General features: G+C 33.2%; 2 long non-coding RNA genes and 1 pseudogene across 2 annotated transcripts; 2 read left to right on the top strand and 1 right to left on the bottom strand.

Moving 5' to 3' along the window:
• Positions 1–5523: 5523 nt before the first annotated feature.
• Positions 5524–6343, bottom strand: LOC126927866 (uncharacterized). Its single transcript, XR_007715986.1, has 2 exons — positions 6161–6343; positions 5524–5988 (listed from the first exon to the last, which is right to left on the bottom strand). It is a non-coding gene; the product is annotated as an uncharacterized LOC126927866 (long non-coding RNA).
• Positions 5896–21614, top strand: LOC126927862 (uncharacterized). Its single transcript, XR_007715982.1, has 2 exons — positions 5896–5990; positions 20261–21614. It is a non-coding gene; the product is annotated as an uncharacterized LOC126927862 (long non-coding RNA).
• Positions 9054–13491, top strand: LOC126927859 (omega-amidase NIT2-like; annotated as a pseudogene).
• Positions 21615–23101: the final 1487 nt, after the last annotated feature.

Below are 23101 nucleotides of genomic sequence, written 5' to 3'. Positions count from 1 at the left end.
TTATAGGACAAAAAGTTGTTTCAATTATTTGAACATTCTGCTTCCTTCCTACAATAACATATTTTATTTTAAATTAAAACAAGAATCAATACTATTGTGTATAAGTTTAATGGAGTGACACAGGTGATTTGTAACTAACACTGTAGCTAACATAGTTTCTGCAATATACCCTTTAATCGAGTAGAAACAAGGGGATTTTAGAAATTTCTATTAACCGACAGTATTGTCAACAAGTTTTAACAATGACTGAAGGTTGCAAAATTAAATATAAAATGATTTATTAATAGCATATGCAGTGTTAAATTTGTAAATAAGCAGTTTATCTTTTAAGGATAACAAAGACACCAGAAAATAAAGATAATATTCTAATTATATTGCAAACTAACGAATAATGTAAAGAATTTATTTTTGTTATCTATATCACAGATTTTAGGTAAAATATTAATTTACTTATTACTAGGAGATTGAATTTGAAATATAATTATAATTTATAAGGGACACCTTTAAACTAGCAGATATTTGGTAGCAGTTCTCTAGCCTTTGTACAATATAACACAGTTCAGTTTAATTGAGTTTAATACCTTTGACCAGCCAGTTTCCAATTTCATTTATGACATAATCTCCTGACAATTTCATACCCTTCTAAAGAAACACGACTTTCTATTATTGTTTTACAATCGCGGAATATGATCAGTGTTTCAATTAAGCTCCACTGTTTTAATTTCCCGTCTACGCACGATGTGGGTACACCGTTTTTTTGTTGTTTTTAGATACAAGTGACGAGAAATTATGAAATGATATTTTAAATTTAAACTGATTTCATTCATTGATTTATTGTAGCGACAATGGTAACTTGTTTAAATAAAGAATTTATAAATAAAATATTTAAGGTCTAAAATAATAAATAAACACATGTGAAAACATTAAAGCTGTTATCCTTATTCATGGTCTTGTTGGAACGTGTTTAACGAGCGTAACGTAGGCGTGAAAACGAAAACGTTGAGACTCTTGTGGCGTAAAAAGACTGAATTCCTCATAAAAATACAAGAAACGAATACAAGAAACGTGCACATAGTTTATTCTCGACCTTGGATACATAAAACCAAAAAAAAAAAAAGAAAAGAAAAAGAAAAAGGAACAAAAATTTTTATTGGTTATTTACCGAAACTCATTGTATCATTTTTATTACTCTATATAAAACGTAGAATCATATACTGACGAATGTTATTTCGAATTTCTAACTTCAGAACGATAATTACATATTTGAAATTACCAATAAGTGGTAGTAGCATTAAAAATATTGAATATTCAACGAGATGAAATATAGGTAAGGTAGTTAAAAGAAAAAAGATTGAAACGTTCGATGTAAAACGATGAAATTAAATGATTGGATTTGAAAACTTGATTCGGTTTAATAATTCGATGAAAAAAGTATTCATCCTATGAAAAAAGAATTCATGTTCCTGTCGATATATCAACGACGTGCGCCGTTACTTCCCACTGCTCTGCAATTCAAATGCAATACTCGAATATACATGGCGAAAGAAATGGAAATTGAGCAATTTAAGGGAACGAATTACTCTCGCATCCACGTAACTTCAAAATGTATCACGTGTCGGTGTTTGCGAAACGAAATTCGTCGTTGTCCAACTAACACGCTTGCAGATGCTACGTTCACTTTGTTGCATATAGGGCTTAAATATATGAACAAATAGAACGACGCAACTGTCACTAGCGTAATTTTTAAAGTGAATTAATGCATAATCTCGTCATCTACGTTTGACCATGATTATGGCAGTGATCATTGTTATATACGAATCTTCGTGCAATATATGTGAAAATTCGTGGTTGTCCAATTAACACGCTTGCTGATGCTACGTTCACTTTGTTGCATATAGGGCTTAAATATATGAACAAATAGTACTGCGCAAGTGTCACTAGCGTAATCTGAACGTGTTAAAGTGAATCAATACATAACTTCGTCATCTATGTTTGACCATGACTACGGCAGTGGTCATTGATATATGTGAAGCTTCGTGGAGTAGATGTGAAAATTCGTCGTTGTCCAGTTAACACGCTTGCAGATGCTCCGTTCACTTTGTTCCATATAAGGCTCAAATATGTGAACAAATTGAATGGAGCAACTGTCATTAGCGTAATTTTAACGCGTTAAAATAAATTAATGTATAATTTCGTCATTTACGTTTGATCTACGTTTTTTCATCTACGTCATCTACGGCACCTACGCGAATCTTATCGATTACGTCTTTGGCAGTGTTCGTTGCTATAAATGAAACTTAATAGTTGTTGAAACCGCTCGAAAGTCGTGTTCCTAAATCATTCCCTCGTCTCGTATCGTGTTTATCAAATGGAAAAGGAGATTGTGTTTTAATGAAATCGCTTGTTACTATCAATCTTGCTGTGTCACTCGCATAGGAGAAGAAAGTGAGGAAGGAGAAAAAAATTAAGGTAAGGTCATCAATGAGCAAAATGTTTAATGTACATTAAAATTGAGTCCGCTGCAACCCTCGTGACTTTTAAAATTCCATACGTATATTGTTATACGTAACATTGCCATATTAAATATATTCGATCAAATATTCAATCTCGTTCCCTGAAAGCTGTTCCTGGATATCTGGTTGGATACTTTACGCACGGAAATAGAGAGTGTTAACAGTAACAAACCCTCTATGTAGTGTTTTTGCTTTGCTCTTTTGAACAGGTAGATGACATTTTGCTTCGAAAAACGGATATATATACCACGGATATGCACATACAGAGTATGTGTATCGATATACACATTGATATACACCTTTGTACAAAGTGTCAAAAAAGTATTTATCGCGGTATTTTTTTCAAGCCATTCTACACCTTCGATTTGATGAAAATTGGTTAAATAAGTGTAGCGCAAAATTGATCTTGACCACAATTTTCAGTGTCAAATTGTTTTTCTATTGCATCATATAGTGCTCATTAGAAAGGAAAGTTCCGTTGTTTTAGAAAAAATGTTTGAAATTTCATTAATACTTAGACTGATTTTATTCATATTTTAAGGTCAAATATGGAATACAATAACATCAATACTAATATCTACTTTTTTGTGCGAATTACTTTACATTTCAATCTTCCTTGATACGCCGTGACAAGCAAAAGTGTAAACACAGCCCGTTGATTTTATGTAGAAAGCGAATGTCGAAGGTATAATGAGAAAATAGCATTATTTGACCATTCCACAAAATAATTTACCTAAATAGTAGTTAATTCTATTGGATATAATAAACGTGAAGTAGTACTAGTGGACGAAATACCTATGTTGAAACCTTGATTCGACGAGTATAATTAATGTGCAAAACTGTAAACATGGTTTGAGATGTCCATTTTTGTAAAATGTTTTGTACATTATTAATGCTAATGAAAATTAACTATTACATTTCGTTAATAATAACTTGTAGTTACTGTTACCTAATCTTTACCGATCACTTGAAAAATTAGTCTTTTACATTTATGTGTTTACTTTTTTCGCTCGTCGCAGTACATGTTTAAGTCAGATATGAAATATTTGGCGTATTCCAGCGGCTTTGATTAAATCTAAGATGTTGGACCATTGTCAAAATGAAATTACTTAGCATCATATATAGCCTGGCAAGGCTCGAACGTTTTATCTTCCTGTAGATTTTCTTTGCTTTTAGACTTTCCTTCCATTTCTCTGAATTGGTATCTTCTGTACACTATTTATAAAAGAAGAATAAATTACATGTTACATCCAAGTTACCAATCCAAATAATTTTAAGTAAGAAAAGAGATCTAATGCAGCAGTTTCCACTTAAATATAGATCCGACGATTATTTACGAACAAATAGTATAAATCTTTTAGCAATATGAAATTCGCAATATTTATTCAAATATTTATATTTATAGTACGCCATTAGCAAAGAAGACATGTTTGCGTGCGTTATCGATTTTACGCTTTTGCCACGCAAACATGGAAATTGCGATTCGAAATTGAATTTGCACTGGAAACGGTTGACGTTACGACATCAATAACATATTTCAAAAACACTGACGATATCATACGGAATCAGAGAGATTCTATGAGAAGTTAAACGCATAATCATCCTATTGTAAATAATAGGAACAGAAAGTACACAAGGAATAATACAGAATCATCCTATCATCCTATCCTATTATACAGGATTGCTTTGATTCGAGCTCAAACATAGGGAAATCTGAAAGAATTTTTCGCAGAATTTCCTTCCCCTTTGAATTAGCTTTTATACAGAACGACTTTAACCTTTTCAAGGAAATACCTATAGAGTGTGACGATCTATGATTTTAAATAGAGAGGTGTATCTGAAAAGAGGTGGATGTAAAACGTTGCATATAAAACGTAGATCAAATCTTTATTCAAGGTGTGGCGGCACTCGACAAGCCGAAAAATCAGCAGTACCCCGGCAGCGACATCTACAGCCCCCAGTGACAATTACAGCGGAACAGGCCTACTAACTACTACAAGTATAACTCACAACACGGCCACCTCAAACGATTTTTCTCTTCGCAGAGAATCAGGATTTCAAGATCGATCGAATATGTATGCACTTGATTTACACGTGAAGTTGTCATTAAAAATATTGTTGCGTTTAAAAAGATAAATATTCATTTAAATTTAATGAAATTGTTAGTCCAATTGTTTTAAGCTTAAAGATATGTAGGTGTCACATTTATATATTGAAAACCTGGGAGCGGCATTAATTAACAAACCTAGTCACGCGCACACGTACTTTAAAACCATGCTTGAAAATCGATATTCCCTGAAACAATGCATCGTTCTGCGCTTCCAATTTATTTTCGCACGAAGAATCAGTCCATTCATCGTTGCCGTCACCATCGCTACTGTAATCTATATTACTCGAATAAATTCTATATCTTGATTGGAAAATCGCATATTTTAACGAACTTTCTGTGTTTTTTTTTTTCTATGATTTTAATTGGCAATTTCCGAAATTGAACTATAGCTTGAGAATAATCCGATAATATTTGAGGGTATATATACATACATCATGTTTTTGATGGCTTTTGTAGTAAAATAATTGTAGAAAAAGCAAACTTTTTAAGAAAAAATTACCATATTCGAGTAATAAATTATAGAAAATTACCAATGTAATTTAAAACTTCAAAAGAAGAATCTATTACATGTAATAAAGAGAAGGACTTGTTCACGAACGGTAATTCAACAAATACATGCGTTGCAGAAACATAGTTTTGCAAGGGAGAAGAATCTCTCTAGGAACTCGACGATGTCACGTCAAGAGAAAATTCAATAAAGTGATTACTAACCGTATTACCAGCGGCAATTGTGTGTCGGCAATTCGTAAATAAGTTAGTCGTCTATTTGGAGAAACGTCGCTGGCAATATCGTCACATTTTAATTACGTCAGCGCTATCAATTGGTCTTGGAAGAAAATTTACCATTATGTACTTTTGCCCACGGCGTCGTTCCAACAAATGAATCCGAGTTTTGAATCGCTTACTCTTATATCACGAATTTGTAACGGTGTTTCTTCAAACTTTAAACGATTGTAATGAATGCCTTTGCGTACAAAGACTGATACCAGGTTTGACTAGAAGCTTCAGCTAATTAGTGCCCCAGTTAATTTGGATGTTCACTACCACGCCACTTATGAAGTGGCTTCGTGTCCGAGCGGATTTCCTCCACGTAAAAAAAAAAGAAAAAGAAAAAGGAAAAAAAAAGAAAAAGAGATAGGAAAAAGAGAAAAGGAAAAAGGAAAAAAAGAAAAAGAGAAAGGAAAAAAGAAAAAGAAAAAGAAAAAGAAAAAGAAAAAAAAAGTTAATTTGGATGTTCACTACCACGCCACTTAAGAAGTGGCTTCGTGTTCGAGCGGATTTCCCCCACGTAAAAAAAACAAGAAAAAGAAAAAGAAAAAAAAAGAAAAAGAGAAAGGAAAAAAAGAAAAAGAAAAAGAAAAAAAACTGTTAATTTGGATGTCCACTACCACGCCACTTAAGAAGTGGCTTCGTGTCCCAGCGAGTTTTCCCCACGTAAAAAAAAAAAAAAGAAAAAGAAAAAGAGAAAGGGAAAAGAGAAAAAGAAAATGGAAAAAAATAGAAAAAGAGAAAGGAAAAAAAAGAAAAAGAAAAAAACAGTTAATTTGGATGTTCACTACTACGCCACTTAAGAAGTGGCTTCGTGTCCGAGCGAATTTTCCCCACGTAAAAAAAAAGAAAAAGAAAAAGGAAAAAAAAGAAAAAGAAAAAGGGAAAAAAAGAAAAAGAGAAAGCAAAAAAAAGAAAAAGAAAAAGGGAAAAAAAGAAAAAGAAAAAAAAAGTTAATAAATAATAAATACATTTGTTAAACTGAGCAGGTTTTATTTGAACTTGCCTATAATTATTCGCCTACAATTATTTTTATCGACGAGATTGACTGAATAGGCACAAATAAAGGAGTAAACTGTACATTGTCTGAACCTGCAAAGAGATTCAGATCAGAACTTCTTTCTAGATTGGATGGATTAGTATCTAACGAAAATTCTAATGTAGTTCTTTTGGCTGCAACTAATTGCCCTTGCTATGTATATCACGCTATTTCAATGTTTTCTAAGTAGAAAATATCTTAATATCATAATTATTCATTATCTTAATCTTAATTATTGTGTTGTGCGGAATATTCCTTTGTTATTATTAATATAACAGAACAATAATATTTATTGTAAATATATTATTAGGGACATTGATGCAGCTTTACGCAGATGCCTTGAAAAGAAAATATACGTATCATTACCAAATGAAGTTACTCGACTTGGTATGTTCAAATTATACCTTAGCAACCAGTTATTAGAGAATATGGATGTTGTAAACCACATAATAAAATCTACTGAAAAATATTCTTGCGTGGATATAAAATTGCTTTGTAAGCAAGCATGGCTGCTCGAAATAAGTCCAATATGGGAAAAACTTGAAAAAAAAAAAAAAAAAAAGAAACATCTGTTACGACTTTGAAATATGAATTAAAGAATTATGAAATAATAGCAAAATTGTTAAAAAACAATGTCACCTACAGTTACGGATGTGGATAGATATGAAGCGTGGAATAAATATGTATGCCATAAGAACATATTTTAAAAAATATAAATGGTTATCATAATATATATCATTAATATAATTATCGTTCGAAAAATTGTTCGTGTGCGTGCATGTATGTGTGCGCACGCGTTATAAACAAGTTTGAAATGTTCGTTCTACATATATGTATACGTGGTATACATCTTCCCTTATAATATATAATATGTGTAATCTGAGTGGTAATATCTCCACGTATTACATATGTGTTAGTGTATTTTATCGATAATCTGTCTTTTATTTCCTCTTATCTTATTAACGCATGTATGGGCGCGTATATGCGCCGGGCGAAAGCTATGGTTATATATGGGATTGTTAACAAATAAAAATTAATCTAGGTGTTATTAAAGAAATTTGTTTCACCTTCTAAACTTTTTGATGATTGGTTTACTTTGAATATTTTGCATATTTTTGCATATCATGAGCATTTTGTACATTTCTATACATTCAAACTTTCTATGAATATAAAATGATCCGCACTACTATCTACTTCATAGTATACTCTATACGTTTAAAATGCTCCATTAGAAGCTTAAATCTATCAAAATACAGCTCCTAGGGAAATGTGAATTTTCACATGAACACATAATATCGATTTTCTCATTGAAACGTATAGGCAGGTATATACTAGCATAAGCCACCTTCGGCATTTGGCCGTATGATGCAGCACTAGCTCTGTAACATAGAAAACCATAGGCGTCAGTTCTTCTTATTTCCTCTTTGATATATGTTTACTTTAATGTCACTTATTCAGACGCTTGATACATTGTCGGAATGAAATTTTAGTAATGTGCAAGTAATTTTGAGTAGATTAATAAAGTATAATAAGATATCAGATTCATGTACGTAGATTCAAGTGACATCAATCTTTATGTCTAGTATATACATGTGTATTGATCTATAAGTCAGTGTTAAAATAACAAATAAATGGCAGAAGAAGGAAAGAAGATTTCCTTCGGTTTTGCGAAATCTATTAAGAAACCTGTGTTAAAAAATGCTATTCCACAAGAAAAAAAGAAAGTTGATTACATTGAATGCCTTGATGAGAAAGGTATTAAAGTAATAGGGTGAGTTCAAAAAGTAAAATTTATAATCAAGAAACATATAACCTCAACCTAACCTATAAAAATCACCAATAGCGGAATATATATATTTGAAAACAATTTTTTTATTTCAATGAGGAAGAAAAAAAAGATGAACCTCTAATTATTCCATTACTAGGTTCAAAAACCTGGCATGATAGAATTCTTAATAAAATAGATGCAGACATTTTCCTTCCGAAGGCAGATAAGGAAAAGGTAGGAGACGCTAGTGTTAACGAGGCAAAATCAAAGCTATCTAATGGAAAAACATCGCCAATAATATCAATAAAGAAAGAGCCAGTTGAAGATAGTGAAAATAAAGTTGTTACTTTAGAAGAGCAAGCGACTAAAGAAATCATTGGGGAACTTAAGTCAAAGAATAAATATGAAACTAAAACAAATGATTTAACTTTACCTTTAGTAGAAGATGAATCATTAAGAGGCAAAGAACAGGTACGTTATCAACATATTGATGTGCAATGCACAGATGTATTACATTTGCATATTATAAATATCGTTTTGTATTTTTCAGTCTACGTTAGAAGATTATGAAAAAATTCCTATTGATGCTTTTGGTGTAGCAATGTTAAGGGGAATGGGATGGCAACCAGGAAAGGGAATTGGTTGAAATGAAAAGTATGAATTTTACTCTGGATTAAATTAATTATATGTATTTAATACATCACTTATTGGAAAGTAAACAGAGAACATCATTTTTTATTTCACAATCGTTTATTCTAACTATTACAGATTAGTAGCAGCTGTCATACCAGAATTACGACCAAAAGGTATGGGTCTTGGAGCAGACAAAGTAGCATTGCAGAAGAAAAATACAGATTTCAAAAAAGAAGAGGAAGAAGTTAAAATCGAGAAAGGAACATTTGTGAAAATTATAGCTGGAGAACAAAGTAATAATTATGGTCAAATAGAAGGATTCGATGATGATGCAGGAAGGCTCATAATAAAACTAGCTCTTGGTGGAAATATAATATCTGTAAATGAATTTATGGTACAGCCAGTGACTAAATCAGAATATTCTAAGAACTCAAAAGTTCAAAGTTAATATGAAGTGTTAGTTTTTCATTAAGGGACATTTAAGAAAATAAATTTGAATTGACATATACATATAAAGACATAATCGGACATGTAGAAAAACTAATTCAAGAGTACCTGTAAGTGTGTTGTTGCATGCAATTTTTTAAAGGTCCCTTCTATCTTTATATAAAATATGATAAATGTAGAGGTTTTAGATTTCAGTATTTTATGGGGTTAATTTCAGATACAAAAAAGTATGAGGAATATAAGGACAAGGAATCCAAGGGACTCAAGCAAAAGATGGATAGAAAAAGATCAATGTCCCCTGACCCCGAAGCCGGTGAAGAACAAAAGTAGTAATAAAAGAAAGAAAATCGGAAGTACGATGCACAATAAGAACAAGTATGATAAAGTGGGGGATAAAAAATCAGAAAGACGAAAAAGACGCTCCGAATCTAATGATGACAGCGATAGTGATTCTGAAAAGAAGAGACGGAGAGAAAGAAGTAACTCTAATAGTAATGATTCTTATAAATTAAAAAGATTGAAGAAGTCAAAGAAACGTAAGAAGTACGATTGCTCGTCTGAAAGATCAAGTAAAAAACGAGACGACGAGAAAGATCAAGATCTCGATCATTTAGTAGGCAGTAATATTTTCCAGGAACGTATTCGGTCATTTTACTTTCAAGATAAATTGTACAATTTTATTTATACAGATTTTATAATAAAGTGTATTTTTACAAAAGTATATTTCTTTTCTTACCCTTAACTGAAAATTACATTTAATTATAATATGTAATAATGTTTACAATTACATCAAAGTTAATGTCCTAAACTTTATCAATAATTATTAAAAATCCCCGCGTATTGCTTACGTAATGTTGATATCGAGTAATACCATACATAACCTCAAAGAACATTATGATACTTACGAACATCGTTAAACAAGTAGTGCGAACGATGTCGAGTAAGTATTCACTATGTATAAAGTATTTATAAATAAAAAGTATGGGAAATATATAACCGAGTGTATTTAACTTTTCCAACATTTTAGCATTTCGCTTGGCGTTGGTACAACTTCAAGTAAATGAAGTAAAAAGCAAAAATGTAGAGCGGGCAGTTTCCTACATTTCAAGCGCGAAAGAGCATAATGCTGATATTATCGCTCTTCCTGAATGCTTTAATTCACCATATGGAATACGTAATAATTTGTTTCTTTTTCTAATAATTTATTATATGTATAACAACTATATAAAAAAAAGTAAAAGTAGACAAATTACCTTAACGTTCATACTTCCATAAAGATTGTGAATTGACTCGAGAATATAGAATTTCCCCATTTTTATGATTATCGTGATTTTTGTATAAATATATTTTTTAAGATACTAATAATTAGGTACTTATAAACTAGTATTATCAATTATTTTGTATTTATAATTCCACCTATAATAGTTAAAAATTAAAGTTAGTTAAAATCTAACTTTATGTTTCAAAAAGTACTAGCAAAGTCGTTAAGTAACAAGTCACTGGTACTGACCCAAATAGCATGATTGTAATTAAACATTTCTAAATATTCATTTTTCATCTTGAACCTGTAGAAACAATTTATTATATGTACTATTATCTAAGTAATTATATATTTAAGTAAATCTAAATATAAAATTTAGTTATTTTAATAATTTAAAAAATAAAAAATTGACAAACATTTCAACCTAATTTATGGTTGGAACAAAGGACAGTTATTTTTCATTAATTGAAATATTGCAATGCAGAATAGTTTCCAAAATACGCCGAGAGTATTCCTGATGAAACGGTGAAACGAGCGTTGCTTTATCGAAGGCAGCTAAGGAAAACAGCATTTATGTAGTTGGTGGTACGATACCTGAAATAGAGGGCGATAAATTGTACAATACCTGTACTATTTGGGGTCCCGATGGAACTTTGATAGCAAAACACCGGAAGGTAAATAATATACCTCCATGTGGCTTTGAAATTGAAAATATTGGGGTGGAGAAAGTGACTCTATCTAGGAATAATTTAGGAATATGCATATGTACATACGTGTACTATAACCAATTCTATAATTTAAAAAATATGTTATAGGTTTATAAAATACGTTTTGATACGAGAAACATACATTTTTGTCGTAATATAATATATAAATTTTTGTACAATATATTTGTTTTGTAATATAAATTTTTCACATAGGAAAAAACTTAGTTTTTCTTAAAAAATATTCCTTCTCAAATATTATTAAATGATAAAACTTTTTAATAAAAGAAAGTGATAAAAACGCTGTCAGTTATTAAATAAAAAACAATTAAAGTTTAGAAGTTCGTAACATTGATGTTAAATTACAAAAGTTACAGCAATAGAGTTAGCAACTATATTTTTATGTTATTAGGTACATCTATTCGACATCGACATTCCCAACAAGATTACTTTCCGAGAGAGTGATTCACTCAGTCCTGGTAATTCCCTAACAATGTTTGATGTGAAGGGCTGCAAAATAGGTATTGGCATTTGCTATGATATCAGATTCGAGGAAATGGCACGCATTTATCGGAACAAAGGTACAGTAGCTTAATCGAACAATACTTAACTAGCATGAAAGTAACTATCTTTCTTAAATATATTCTATATAAAATATAATCAATATAATCTGTAACTCTGTATAAAAAGGAGCTTAATTTAAAAAACCAGTATATTCGCTGAAAATGAAATAAATAAAAGAATTAGAAGCACGACAAGAGGACTGTTCTCGCATATTCATAAATTATGGAATATGGACTGTGCAGCTACAAAGTTAACTAAAATTCAGTGGTCTCGTATTTCCCGTTTCTCTGTGTTAGGTTGCCAAATGCTGATATATCCGGCGGCATTCAATATGACCACTGGACCACTGCACTGGTCATTACTTCAGCGTTCCAGAGCGAATGACAATCAATTATACGTCGCCTGTATATCACCGGCTCGTGTTCCTTCAGCAAGTTATGTCGCATGGGGACATACACAGTTGACAAATCCCTGGGGGAAAATCCTTTATGATTTGGAAACTCAGGAAAATATGGTGGTCACCGATATCGGTAATTTCCAGCTTAACATTAAAAGCGAGAAATCCATGATGTAATTAACTTTTAGTCTCGTTGGTTCATCGATTTTGCCGGCTCCCTCTGTATTTGCTGAATTTATTAGCAAGCATTACTTATTACTTCGTATGTTTTTCTTTTCTCTCAGATTTGAAAGTTGTTGAGGAAGTAAGGGCTCAGATACCTACATTTTCTCAAAGACGTACGGATTTGTACGACACTGTCTATAAAAAGGAGTAACTCTACACTGAAACAGAAAATGTTTTCTTATAATATTTCTACTACAATACCGTTTTTTTTTTTTTTTTTTTTTTTTTATGACTTATTACTAATTACTTATCATTTGTACTAAATGAATAACTCAATTAAGAAAACCAAAATGTTATAAATAATAATCTGTATATCTTGTGTATCAATATGTAATTGGATATTGTAATAATATTGGAATGTCTTTGATCAGGGATATGATAAAGAACACGCGAAGACTACGTTCTTTTGAACATCTTTAATATCCATCATTTATAACATTAAACATCTTTTTAAATATTTAGATAGATTAATACGTAACTCTTTATATATATAAACATTAATTTGAAGTTACAAGCTTAGAGAAATTGGTCGATTAATATTTATAGATCGGCTGTCTTGATGAAAGGCTTAAAGAAAGCAAAAACATAACAATGTCGCAAATATAATTTATAGTTTAACTTCTTTCTTGTATCTGTCTGCCTTTCACGATGTTTTACCAATTACAATAAGTAATTTCGACTTCTTTGCGCTCCGTTTTAACGCATTCGAGACCGAAAGAAATTCATATCAATCAGTAGGCATAATATATATAACTGTACATAATATATTATAGTATAACATAGTATATAATTTTATATTTTAAAAACATGAGGCATAAAATTTAAGATTGTCATCGACTTAAAATTAAAATATGAAAAGAATATTCCAGAGAGAGAAAAGCACAGTATCATTCTAACAAAACATTCAGATCGTACTGACACCCAGGAATCGTATTACAATAAAATCTCGGTCTCGAATGAATTAACACGAACGATTAACATGAAACACACTTGCGGCTTAAACACCTTCGATATCGAGGAAATTCAAACTTTACAAATAAAAGCAGCCTGTTCCTCTTTCCACCACAGACTCTCATACCATATCCGCTCTTATCCAGGCTTTTACTTGAAATCTCTGTCTATTTACAATTTAAATTTACCCGGACCACTCGTTGAGTCGGCAGCCCTTTATAAATATATAATGAACCCAGAACATATACCTGTGCCCCTAGCTGGTATCAGCTCTAGTAACGTTCATACCGGAACTTTCATACGACGCCAATTTGTCACGCGTGAACATCGATTCTTTCAGGGGTCACGGCTTTATGGGATTATATCCTTTAAAGTAATTAAAGTGATACTAATGATACAGAATTTTTTACAAATATTTAATATGTCCATAAAATAGGAAGTTTCGTGCTCTCTTATTTTATATTAATTATAAATTAGTAAGTTTTACATTTGTTATCTATAGATTTAATAAATTATTAAAATTCCATGAAGACATATTCTGGAACACATTAGAAGATTTTGCTGTAATTTACAACGGATGCTCCGAGTACGAACAGGCAGTAAACGAACAAATAGAAATTCAGGCTATTGTGGTAGTATAGCTCACGTGGGATTTTAAGCTCGAATTGGACTTAAACGTTACGATCGTCGTGAATAATTACGATATATACCCTGTACGACGAGCAGAGAATCTTAAATTATTAACGGCAATTCCTTTGTGCAACGTGCAATTTTATTAACGGCCTGTAACGAATGAACGGCTCGTTTTGAATAAAGTTTACATTTAGAAAGTAAACACAGAAACACATTTTAAGAAACTAAGATATCGAGTTCTACTTGTAAACATCAAGTGCTCTTCGTTTGAGAAGATTACGAGTCTCTTCTTCGATAACGACATTAATTAAGAAGTTTCGATACCGTTTATGACATTAAGATCTCATTAGTAAAGTTATATCATTAAAATCTTACTGTTCCTAGAGAATATAATATAGTTAAAACTTCCAGAGGATCAACAGGTAAAGAAATTGTTGATAAAAGCATTGTTAGTGACAACTGACTGTAATCGATATCTGCTGGGTGAAGTTGTGTGTTCTGAGAATCTGTGTTAATGCAAGGATTCTGTTACAAATCATCAACTAAAGAGCCAGCGGGCACGTCCGACCGATCGATCGATACCACGAACCTCGAATGAATTAACGCTCAAGGTGGAACGGATTTAATAGATCGAGTGTTAGTGTAATTTGACACTTTGTTTACACTTGCTTTATGCAAACAAAGTTTGATGTTCTGAACTCGATGGTTATAAGATCTTATTGAAACTCCAGTATTTCACCCGCACGGTACGACACTTTGTTGATGATTGTCCTTGTATGTTGTTGATACTCCCCATCAGCCGTTAAATTTTGTTCGTCTATCGTACTTTTCTAGCCAGAGGTTTTCCCTGATGTTTTTCCCTACTGTCTAAGTCATCAGGTTTGCAGCTCGGGGAGGACAGATAATTCGGAATTTCCCAAAGGAAGGAGAGGTGCCGTCCGAGCCATAAAGGGACGGTCACTCAAAATGCCGAATAGATTCATTTAAATAATTATGAGAAACAAGTAAGTTTTGTAAGCACAAGTTTTCAAATGTTATAGTTTGAATCTGTTCTTATAATTTTAAAAAGACCTTACAGCCAGGATCTCTAAAAAATTCGATGAAAATTCTCATGAGACATCAATTGAAACAATTAAACGCAACAGAAAATGGGTATAATCATATAATTCCTTCCCATTTCAAAATTCATTCATATACATCGATTTTTGTTTTCATATTTGTTTTATGTGTGAAGAATATGTATTTATTGGCATCAAAATATTTTCTGTTTCAATTCCTGGTCATTTTAGATCGAAACTTCCAAATATCGTTGATTAAAAATTTTTTAATTTTTAAAATGAAAGGCACTAGTTATAGGACAAAAAGTTGTTTCAATTATTTGAACATTCTGCTTCATTCCTACAATAACATATTTTATTTTAAATGAAAACAAGAAACAATACTATTGTGTATAAGTTTAACGGAGTGACACAGGTGATTTGTAGCTAACACTGTAGCTAACATAGTTTCTGCAATATACCCTTTAATCGAATAGAAACAAGGGGATTTTAGAAATTTCTATTAACCGACAGTATTGTCAACAAGTTTTAACAATGACTGAAGGTTGCAAAATTAAATATAAAATGATTTATTAATAGCATATGCAGTGTTAAATTTGTAAATAAGCAGTTTATCTTTTAAGAATAACAAAGACACCAGAAAATAAAAATAAAGAATATTCTAATTATATTGCAAACTAACGAATAATGTAAAGAATTTATTTTTGTTATCTATATCACAGATTTTAGGTAAAATATTAATTTACTTATTATTAGGAGATTGAATTTGAAATATAATTATAATTTATAAGGGACACCTTTAAACTAGCAGATATTTGGTAGCAGTTCTCTAGCCTTTGTACAATATAACACAGTTCAGTTTAATTGAGTTTAATACCTTTGACCAGCCAGTTTCCAATTTCATTTATGGCATAATCTCCTGACAATTTCATACCCTTCGAAAGAAACACGATTTTCTATTATTGTTTTACAATCGCGGAATATGATCAGTGTTTCAATTAAGCTCCACTGTTTTAATTTCCCGTCTACGCACGATGTGGGTACACCGTTTTTTTGTTGTTTTTAGATACAAGTGACGAGAAATTATGAAATGATATTTTAAATTTAAACTGATTTCATTCATTGATTTATTGTAGCGACAATGGTAACTTGTTTAAATAAAGATTTTATAAATAAAATATTTAAGGTCTAAAATAATAAATTAACACATGTGAAAACATTAAAGCTGTTACCCTTATTCATGGTCTTGTTGGAACGTGTTTAACGAGCGTAACGTAGGCGTGGAAACGAAAACGTTGAGACTCTTGTGGCGTAAAAAGACTGAATTCCTCATAAAAATACAAGAAACGAATACAAGAAACGTGCACATAGTTTATTCTCGACCTTGGATACATAGAACCAAAAAAAAAAAAAGAAAAAAAAAATGGGTTTTCTGAAACTTTCGTTTCTCGTGATGAGTACTTTATGATGCAATAAAAAATTTTGTCTGAAAATTATACTCAAGATCAATTTCATGATCCATTTTCTCTAACAGATCTCCATCTTCCACAGCTATAACAAATAATTTTTTCACACTCTATACATTTAACATCGATTATAATTCTGATAATTGAAACACCGAACATCAATGTGTTTATTCACTACGCTAACACAGATAACAATTAACAACTTTGACAACTTACTGGACACCCTGGGCAATAGATTCATAGCTGGATTCCTCGGCTGATCTCTCCTCTGATCATTCCCCCGTGATAGTAACATAAATGTCCCCTCCTATTGAACCCTTCACTTGTGCAGAGATCATAGAAGCAATCAGTCGCCTAAACCCCAAGAAAGCAGCAGGTCACCACCTAATAGGAAATAAAGCAATCAAGTAACTTCCGATAAAAGGGATTGCACTGGAAAAAAACAAGAGATTAAGAAAAAATTCTGAAAGAGACACAAATCAGTAGTATTATTTTATATTACTTTGCGAATTACTTTTCAAAGTAATTCGCAAGTAAGTAATTTCAAAGTATTTCAAAATATAGAATAAAAAAAATTAAAATATTACAATTACCATCAATAAGCTCAGCGTCCACATATGACTATGTGACACATAGTGATTGACGCTTCCAGATATGGGACTATGGTTCTGAAGTGAACCATTTCTGGGTGAGTCATCGACGGTAGTGACATTAAATTCGATCGGATCTTCCGTGGGGTTTAGGCATTCGATGTTGCAACATCTGCGTTCAAAGCGGAACTTCTTGCACTTCTGTAATAAAAAGAAATCGATTAATTGTACGGATCAATTGTCACTAGACTATTTGAAAATTCAGGTTATTCAAAGAATGAAAGAAGAAGGAATTGCTCCAATTCCACCATTGCTTTAGCAAAACTAGTATTTGAGAACCATTAGTCAAATATATTATAACACTAATACTAATACTAACGGTTTCACCGTCGAAAAGTGGATCTTTCTAGCATGTCTACGCAAATGAAGGTTGGAGGGGGGAGGGGGAGGGGGGAACTGTACATGCGCCAAACACCTTTACGTTCGTAATTTTTCACACAAATTTACAACTGTAGGGAAAAAATTATCTCTGATGTTTCAGATGTTAGAAATTGACAATATCGCATAACGGAATGCTGTGTTCTAGATATTCTATTTTTGTTACGAAAGTGGTACAAACGAAGTCCACTTAAGAATAGTACAACAAAATCGGTTGACGTTAGGTTATCATGCAGATATCGCGGCTTTTGCTTTGGAAAGCACGCAACTGCCAGTCTCGTCGTCCCTTGTAAACGAGAGAAAGATATTGTAATTGGTCGGGATTAACATAAAACTCGTCGCATGCGATCAGATGGCCTGAATGTTTAAAAAACGAGAGTAGAGTGCGTGCTACGTGGTTCTAACAGTTTAGGCGGAAACTAATTATTGTAACCGGAGCCGAGATATGTAGCGATATTACTTTCCTCGACAAAGCGTATAAGGTGAGGAAAGAATCGCGATAAGGTAGAACAAGAGACAGGAATTCTTTACGTAAAGCAGATCTGTCAACTAGATAGAGATCCTACAGCTATAACTACAGTGAATCCGTACTCTGGCGAATTGTCGTTTCACAAATAAAGCTTCTGAAAAACGGAATTCATAGAATATAACTGCTGTTGTAAGAATCTATATATCTGATTTTGCTGCCGTATTTGTCAGAACGTTTGTTTATCAAAAAAACGCATCCTCTGTAATCTTCTGTAGTTTAACAAGGCACAGTTAATAAAAGAGATAGAGCGTTAAACGGTGACGATTTAATCACAGTTAAATAGATATTGGTCTCTTTAGTTAAAATGCCCTATGATTTATTTGCATCATTTTTTTTCCATGCAATTTAAAATATTTAAATAAACAATATTTACCAAATATTCAAATATTTAAAGAAACAGTAGTCCATACAATATAATTTTATTTGATGGTTATTTGATATTTAATATTTTGGTTTACATACAAAATTGAAATTATACTTTGCTTGAGGACAAAAATTCTAATTGCATTCCTAACATATACCAATAATTATTGATCGAAATAGAAAGAACTGCAGGACTAGGAAGATTACTTAGCATCTTATATAGCCTGGCAAGGCTCGAACGTTTCATCTTCCTGTAGATTTTCTTTGCTTTTAGACTTTCCTTCCATTTCTCTGAATTGGTATCTTCTGTACACTATTTATAAAAGAAGAATAAATTACATGTTACATCCAAGTTACCAATCCAAATAATTTTAAGTAAGAAAAGAGATCTAATGCAGCAGTTTCCACTTAAATATAGATCCGACGATTATTTACGAACAAATAGTATAAATCTTTTAGCAATATGAAATTCGCAATATTTATTCAAATATTTATATTTATAGTACGCCATTAGCAAAGAAGACATGTTTGCGTGCGTTATCGATTTTACGCTTTTGCCACGCAAACATGGAAATTGCGATTCGAAATTGAATTTGCACTGGAAACGGTTGACGTTACGACATCAATAACATATTTCAAAAACATTGACGATATCATACGGAATCAGAGAGATTCTATGAGAAGTTAAACGCATAATCATCCTATTGTAAATAACAGGAACAGAAAGTACACAAGGAATAATACAGAATCATCCTATCATCCTATCCTATTATACAGGATTGTTTTGATTCGAGCTCAAACATAGGGAAATCTGAAAGAATTTTTCGCAGAATTTCCTTCCCCTTTGAATTAGCTTTTATACAGAACGACTTTAACCTTTTCAAGGAAATACCTATAGAGTGTGACGATCTATGATTTTAAATAGAGAGGTATATCTGAAAAGAGGTGGATGTAAAACGTAGCATATAAAACGTAGATCAAATCTTTATTCAAGGATTTTTTCTCTTCGCAGAGAATCAGGTTTTCAAGAACGATCGAATATGTATGCACTTGATTTACACGTGAAGTTGTCATTAAAAATATTGTTGCGTTTAAAAAGATAAATATTCATTTAAATTTAATGAAATTGTTAGTCCAATTGTTTTAAGCTTAAAGATATGTAGGTGTCACATTTATATATTGAAAACCTGGGAGCGGCATTAATTAACAAACCTAGTCACGCGCACACGTACTTTAAAACCATGCTTGAAAATCGATATTCCCTGAAACAATGCATCGTTCTGCGCTTCCAATTTATTTTCGCACGAAGAATCAGTCCATTCATCGTTGCCGTCACCATCGCTACTGTAATCTATATTACTCGAATAAATTCTATATCTTGATTGGAAAATCGCATATTTTAACGAACTTTCTGTGTTTTTTTTTTTTTTTTTTCTATGATTTTAATTGGCAATTTCCGAAATTGAACTATAGCTTGAGAATAAACCGATAATATTTGAGGGTATATATACATACATCATGTTTTTGATGGGTTTTGTAGTAAAATAATTGTAGAAAAAGCAAACTTTTTAAGAAAAAATTACCATATTCGAGTAATAAATTATAGAAAATTACCAATGTAATTCAGCTAATTAGTGCCCCAGTTAATTTCGATGTTCACTACCACGCCACTTAAGAAGTGGTTTCGTGTCCGAGCGGATTTCCCCCACGTAAAGAAAAAAAGAAAAAGAAACAGGAAAAAAAAAGAAAAAGAGAAAGGAAAAAAAAGAAAAAGAAAAAGGAAAAAAAAAGAAAAAGAGAAAGAAAAAGAAAACGAAAAAGAAAAAAAAAGTTAATTTGGATGTTATAAAATGTTATATAACCAAGAACTTATCTTCTACTTGGTAGTCGCATAAGAGAAGACCGAGCCATTGAATCGCTCAAATAGATTAGCTGATTCGCTTAACGTAATTTTACTTCCGATGACGTAAACAAGAGCAGAAAGTACACAAGTAATAATACAGAAATGTCAAATGTACAGAAGAATAAATTTCGTTAAATCATTAGCACGTAACATTTCCTTATAATTCCATTTGTGTATAGCAAAATAGCTTGTGTGCTTTCATGAATTATAATTGATATTTAGAAGCTTTCATGTAGGTAGATATATAACTCGTGTTAATTAGTAATTTAACAATACATCATGACAACATATCATTTTCGTTTCTTCGTTTATCTCGTTATGCGCGTAAACGAATGTGTAAATAAAGACATATAATCAACGATAACATGTAGTGGCAAACATGATAATTATCGACAAAGGAGAATATTGGTGAAATGATTGTGGGTGATTTCACTCGGTGTATCGGTACATAAACTTTGATAGACATTGCCGGTGGATTCGCTGTCGGTGAAATCGTGTCGATGAAATAATTGTCAGTGATTTAAAGATAACCCAATTTATTGATCTCCCCTTCATAGAGTTGTACGTCTCTCTATAAAACATATTCTACCTGGAAGGGCTGAAACATTTAGCTTAGTCACACTAAACTGGACTGGACTGCAAGTAAGAAGATTGAAATGCAAAATTCACGTGTGAGCGCAACGGTTTAGATGGAAAGTTCGATAAGGCGATTATGTATATTAACCCGAAAGAAAGCTCATGGCTTTGCAACGCGTTACACGCAACACGGAATTTCCCTCGCTGAAATAATCCTATTACAACGATACGATTTTCCTTAACAGATCTCGCAATGTAATTCTCCCTCTACAACTTTTTATTAGGTTTGAAACACGAGAGTTTCGAAGCTCTGCAAAGTCTCGCGAATCTAGAAGTCGAGTTTCAACGTATTTTCGCTTCTTATTTTATAGCTGTTAATAGTTATTATCTCACTCTGCACGTACATCAAACGAGTACTTATGTAAATCCAAAGGAAACGGAAACAACCGAGAATAATTGAGGATAATTCGAATACGTACCGATTAGTAAAGTGTTTGGCAAAGAAAAAAAAAAGGAAAATTGTATCGGAGAAATAGGGGAAAAACGGTGGCGTACATCAAGCAATCTTTATGGCTGTAATACATTTATTATTCATTTATGTTCATTTTCTATCGCGTAACAGACGTTGAAATAACTGGCAGAACGAGCATATAAATCTTGTATCGCTCGACCTGACTTTTCCCGATGGAAAAATATTCACCAGCCTGGGATCGTGCATCGCTAATTACTCCGTTCTACTTTTCGAACGCGTTTCCATCCATACAGGAAAGCAAGAAGGCAAACCCTATCGCACAGTCATGAAGAGATGCAAAAGCAAGAAACCAACCAACGACATGCCGATCGACATGGTGGAAGCAGTCCTACAGAGGCTATTCACCATGGGACACGGACCCTCCCATTACGAGGGCCGCGAAGAGGCAGAGACCGAAGAAGAAGGAGACATCAGCTTCAGCGTCGTCATCGGCGAAGGCGATGTCGTCGATGCCGCCGGAAGAATGAACACCAAGAAGGCTGCAGGAGTCGATGGAAGACTCCTGGACTGCTGGAAGCAGGAGCTGGAAGCAAGCTGGAACCAGACTGCTGGAAGACGGCCAGAGTAATACTGCTAAGGAAGCCGGGAAAGGATCCCAGTCTCCCTAACGCGTACCGGCCGATAAGCATACTCCCAGCCATGAGCAAGATCTGGGAAAAATGCTTTAAGAAGATCATCGAGAGATGCATCGGAACGGACCCGTTCCATCGGAGGCAGTATGGGTTCAGAAAGAAGAATTAGCTTAGCGAATACCGATAAGAACAGGAAGAAGCTGAAACGGGCACAACGAACGGCCCTGTGCATAACAACGACGGCATATCGTACCGTCTCCCACGCGGCACTTTGCGTGTTGACCGGAAATCTCCCGATCTACATAAAGATAAAGATGCTCGGAGAGACTTACGAGTGGAACAAGATCCATAAGACCAAGATCGGCGCGGATGACGGCAACGAGCTGAAGGGGGAACTGGAGGCGCAAGGAAATTAATACCGAGTGCGCTGCTATTTACCAAAAAGAAGATGGACATCGATCATCACAGCATGCAGCTGTTAACCGGGCATGGGAGTGTGGCGGCACTCGACACTAACTAGTGTCGGACGACGGCAGCGACATCTACAGCCCCCAGTGACAATTACAGCGGACCAGGCCCAACTACCACAGCTATCACGCACGTCCAATAAATATATAACGCACACACGGCCACCTCTACAGGAGTTTCGGTGTCTATAGAAAGAGGATTGGCAAGAGCAGCGACAGCAACTGTCTCGACTGTGGAGACCCTAACGACGATGCAGAGCACGCCCTCTTCACGTGCCCGAGGTGAACGGACAGAAGGATTGAGCTGGAGAACGCTCTTGGCGAGAAGATAGACGTGGACAATCTGATCGCCACGGTGACCGCCAAGAACGAGAGCTGGGATAAATTCAGGCAATTTCGCAAGACCGTCATGTCTCACAGGAGGGTGACAGCGAAGGCCTTGAAGGAGACAAGGAGGAGAACGAGAGCAACAACAACTACGCGGAGCAGTGAAGGCAGAGATACAAGACAACAAAGAACCACAGAAGGAGATCAGCCCAGTATTCTGAACTAGCTGAGAAGATGACGAGAGCAATACTGAATATACAGAATAGC

Source organism: Bombus affinis, unplaced genomic scaffold (genome assembly GCF_024516045.1).
Source record: "Bombus affinis isolate iyBomAffi1 unplaced genomic scaffold, iyBomAffi1.2 ctg00000284.1, whole genome shotgun sequence".
Taxonomy (NCBI): domain Eukaryota; kingdom Metazoa; phylum Arthropoda; class Insecta; order Hymenoptera; family Apidae; genus Bombus; species Bombus affinis.
This window is presented reverse-complemented; position numbering and strand designations above follow the sequence as displayed.